The 5,008-nt window shown below is 37.5% G+C and overlaps 1 pseudogene; it reads left to right on the top strand.

Annotated features, from left to right (window-relative positions):
* The first annotated feature begins 3,423 nt into the window (after positions 1-3,423).
* Positions 3,424-4,339, top strand: LOC130859227 (Golgi phosphoprotein 3-like; annotated as a pseudogene).
* The last annotated feature ends 669 nt before the right edge of the window (positions 4,340-5,008 follow it).

The raw sequence follows: 5,008 nt of genomic DNA, 5'->3' as shown, positions 1-5,008 counted from the left end.
ACGTATTTATTTATTTATTGGCTGTGATGGATGTTCGTTGCTGCACACGGGCTTTCTCTAGTTGCATTGAGCAGGGGGCTACTCTTCATTGCGGTGCATGGGCTTCTCATTGTGGTAGCTTCTCTTGTTGCAGAGCACAGGGTTCTAGGTGCATGGGCTTCAGTAGTTGCAGCACGTTGGCTCAATAGTTGTGGTTCACAGGCTCTAGAGCACATGCTCAGTAGTTGTGGCTCATGGGCTTTGTTGCTCCGAGGCATGTGAGCATCTTCCCTGACTAGGGATGAAACCTGTGTCCCCTGCATTGGCAGGCAGATTCTTAACCACTGCACCACCAGGGAAGTCACAATAAAATGTATTTTTAAAAGCTTCTAAACAATTTAGTATAAAGATTGATTTTTTTCACTGTTTAATCAAAGCATATCCCTTTAAGGTCTACAAACACCACTCTCTATGTGAAATGTTCACTTTAATTTAATATGAACAATTATAGAGATAATCTCATCATAAATAGTCTGAGAAAATGTAACTTGGAATAGGTGATCAGTACATTCACATTAACTTTGGTAATCAGTCCATTAAACTTATGCATAAAATGTAGACAAATCTCTTTAGCTCTTAGTATAATTGAATACCTTGTCAATTTCTTCACTAATAATTGATTACCAGTATTGATTGACTGGTAGTTTCTCTCAGAATTAGTTATTAATTATCATGATACAGTGATACTACTGACAACTAATTGTCCTTTAACTAGTAGATGTGGTTACTCTATTGTATAAAATTTAACATTCAGTTGAAGTGGCAAAATAAAGTCATTTCTTACTCTGACTAATCTGCCAATGAAACCTAGTTTGACAATTAATATGCCAATGAAATCATATTTAGAAAATATTTCTAGAGTGATTTTATATAGCCACATAAATTTTGTACTAAAACAATGTTTTTAACCCCCCCATCCTAGGGGGAAAGAAAACTACAAATGATACTATGTGTTCCATGAAAAATGGGATTTATGCTTAAAAAGTTTGGAAGATGTTGCATCCTAAATTCTGGTAGAGGTTCATTTTGCAAATTACTGTGCTAAAGATTCTGAAGTTTTCCCGCAATGAGTCATATCTTATTTATTAACACAGTGTTTTTCAAGTTTATTTAAACAGAGATTCACTTTCTCCTTGATTTTGAGCAAAACAATTTGGAGAACGCGGACTCAGAAAAGAAATGTGTTGCCCCAGGCCACACAACTAATTAAAATTAGGTTCAATAATACCTGTAAGATTTTCTGGTTCATACAATATTTTTAAAAATACATTTTAGGGCACATTGTATGGAGTTTTTACTCAGTCTTGGTTCTTGTTCAAGGAAACCATCTTAACCATGCTAAAATTCCTTTGTCAGAAGCATGCAGATTTGTAATATTCACCTATTTTAATTCATCAGAATTTTCATATGACTGTTAAAGGTGGAATTTCCATAAAATTAATACTTCCAAGGGAAATAAATCATGAGTGAATGACAAAATGAAAGCTGACCTATAAATTTTCAAATGTAATCCGATTTGTGTAAAAAAAAAAATTCAATAGTATAGAAAAAGAAAAAAAAAAATCTCTGCATTCCACCCCCCTAGGAGAAGGCTATGCAAATTGCCCAAGAGGGTATAGCTGGATTCTAATAGACTCAAAACTCTCTAAAGATACTCTGCTTTATTTGAGTCACAGCTGTCTGTCCATGTCTAAGAAGGATGTGAAACAATTGCAGGCCACCATTTCTCCAGCTGTCTATGCCTCTCATACAGTTTCAAGGAAACTAGAATTTTTCCAGCTTCCATCCATTCCATGCTACCTTTACTTTTATTTCTTTTTTGTTGTTGTTCTTTTGTTTGTTTTTTCATTTGTTCATTGATTGATTCATTCATTCATGTCACACCAAAGCATTTTCTTCCTTGGTATTAGAAGATACCTGAGTGCTTATTTGGCTCTATCCCTGGCTCCTCGCTGTAAAGACAGCAAATTAGCCTTTTGTTTTCACTCAAACCCAAAGAGTAGGCAGATTTCTGATTTCTTGAAAGGCTGCACTGATCTCTTCAAGGCTATGTTTCAGGACTTGGTGAAGATCACCACACATGTTTTTTTTTTTCCTATATTTTTTCGAAAACTTTGTATAGAAATATTTTTACAAATACAGACATAAAAGTTCACAAATTACAAGTGCGCAGATACAAAAGTGTTTACAAACTAAACACACTCAGGTAACCAGCACAAGATCTGAGAATATTATCAGCTTCACAAAGCACCCTCTTTGTCTTCACTGAAATCACTATTACCTTTTCTAAAGTAACTACTATCATGATTTATAACTTTATAGATAAATTTTGCTTGTTTTAGAACTTAATTTACATGAAATAAGATAGTAGTGTACACATTTATGACTTATTTTACGCAACATGTATTTCTGTTGCATAAAATTATAATTCATGGAATTTCCCTGTTGGTCCAGTGGTTAAGACTTCACCTTCCAATGCAGAGGGTGCGGGTTCGACCCCTGGTTGGTGGGCTAAGATCCCACATGCTTTCCAGCTAAAAAACCAAAACATAAAACAGAAGCAATATTGTAACAAATTCAATAAAGACTTTTAAAATGATCCACATCAATAAAAACTTTAATAAAAAAATTAAAAATAAAAAAATATAATTCATTCACTCATCTGTACGGAATTCAATTTTGTTAAAATACCTCAAACTCTTTATTCATTCTAGTGTTGATGAGCATTTAGGTAGATCCAGGTTTTGTCTGTTTTGAATAGTGTGGCTATGAACATTCTTTCCATGTGTTTTGGTGAGCATATAAATGCAATTCTAATGGGTTATAGTAAGGAATGAAATTTCTGGGTCACAGATTTGGCAGATTGCTTAAGAGTTTGCCAGAGTGGTTGTACCAATTCATAATTCTATCATCAGTGTATGAGAGTTCTAGTTCATCCCTTTATTTTCAATATTTTTTGTGTCATCTTTAAGATGTGTCTCTTCTAGGCAGTATTAGGCAGCACAGAGGTTTTTTTGTTTGGTTGTTTTCTTGTTTGTTTGTTTGTTTCCCCATCCAACCCCATGTCACTACCAAAAGAGCTAATGAGTTCTTTGCCCCTTGGTTGCAGTCTTCTTCTTGGGTCTATCCCAGAATTTCAGCTTCTAGGCAAGGCATAGGATTAATAAATATATCCAGGGACAGCAGAAGAAATTCAGATCAACTATGAAAGACTCTCTAGATTCCTTCTCTGCATTGAAGGATCAGGAAGTTTGTTCTCTCTGCGTGGCTGAGAAGTTTTTCACCTACTAGGACGGGGGTTGGGGGGTGGGGGTGGGGACGGGTGCCCCCCTAAAATAGAGCGCAAGCTACAACCTGAATTTGGCTGTAATGCAGGAGTAATGTCAGAAAGAGGTGAGAATGACCACTTTAACTCACCGAGCCCATTGTACTGAAGTAGGGAAGAACTCTGAAAAGAAGGTGGAAAGTGAGGAAGACACTAATCAAGACAGAAGTCAAGACAATGAAGACACTGGAGATTCTGAGGATATCCACCTCACCCTTATGGGAAAAGTATTGCTCCTGGGACTAAAAGATAAAGAGGGTTACACATCTTTCTGGAATGACTGCATATCATCTGGCCTGCGAGGGGGCATCCTGATAGAGCTGGCCATGAGGGGTCGAATCTATGTAGAACCCCCAACCATGTGCAAGAAGCGACTACTAGACAGAAAGGGTACTGCTAAAGTCAGACAGCCCAACAGGTGATGTTTTACTGGATGAAACTCTCAAGCACATCAAAGCAACTGAACCCACAGAAACTGTCCAAACATGGATAGAACTACTCACTGGTGAGACCTGGAACCCTTTCAAGTTACAGTACCAGCTGAGAAATATAAGAGAGAGAATTGCAAATAACCTAGTAGAGAAGGGTATTCTAAGCACTGAAAAGCAGAATTTCCTCCTATTTGACATGACTGCTCATCCAGTGACCAATACAACAGAGAAGCAGCGACGAGTGAAAAAACTTCAAGATAGTGTCCTAGAGCGGTGGGTAAATGACTCTCAGCATGTGGACAAGCGAACACTAGCACTGCTGGTGCTAGCCCACTCCTCCAACATGCTAGAGAATGTCTTCTCCTCTCTGACAGGTGACAAGTGTGATGTGGCAATGAATCAAGCCAAGGACCTAGTAGAACTGGACCCTGAGGTAGAAGGGACAAAGCACAGTGCCGCAGAGATGATCTGGGCTGTGCTGGCAGCCTTTAATAAATCCCAAAGCCAGCAGGTGGGTTTCTCCTTTTCCCTTGCTGTCCAGTGACTATCAGAGACAACATCATCAAGTTTTATGTGATGAGATGTTTTCCATCATTTTTTTTTCCTTCTCATGAATCAAACTCATTATTTGGGGAAAGCAACTTCAGGGCTCCTCCATAGACCATGACTATTATAAGCAGACTTTATTTCTCCCTATACTTCCACTCCAGAGGTGAATAAACTGGGTGAACCAACACACACCCAATAAACATTTTCTCTCATTTCTCAGTTTAATTCCATCCAGTGTACTTTTGGATTAGCAGGAATATCTAAGTGAGATCTGGATTTCTCTAGCCACAGAATGTGAATGAGATGTAGAGCAAACCATTTATCACATTTTTTAAAGTTTGTTTTCTATCTTAAATATATGTTTTCAGTCTATCTCTCAGGCTCTGCTAAGTAATGTAGCTTGTTGAAGTAACCATCTCTTTGAATAAGGGGCAATGGAAACAAAACTAATTTTTGGAGCAGATGGTCTCTGGGATATAAATGCATGTCCCACTAGTGATTTTCTCATCTTTCCTTTTCTAACCTGGTGAGAATATTCCAATGTGATCATCTGTTTCTCACAGTCCTAGAACCAGAAATATATTCTCTATTCTCTCTCAGCATTATCCTACTCCATCATTCATTAGAACAGAGGTCTAAAAGAAAAAAGGGTATCTCTCAACCA

This window comes from Hippopotamus amphibius, chromosome 8, assembly GCF_030028045.1.
Source record: "Hippopotamus amphibius kiboko isolate mHipAmp2 chromosome 8, mHipAmp2.hap2, whole genome shotgun sequence".
Taxonomy (NCBI): domain Eukaryota; kingdom Metazoa; phylum Chordata; class Mammalia; order Artiodactyla; family Hippopotamidae; genus Hippopotamus; species Hippopotamus amphibius.
Note: the sequence above shows the minus strand (reverse complement) of the source record. Positions and strands in the feature narration are given on the sequence as shown.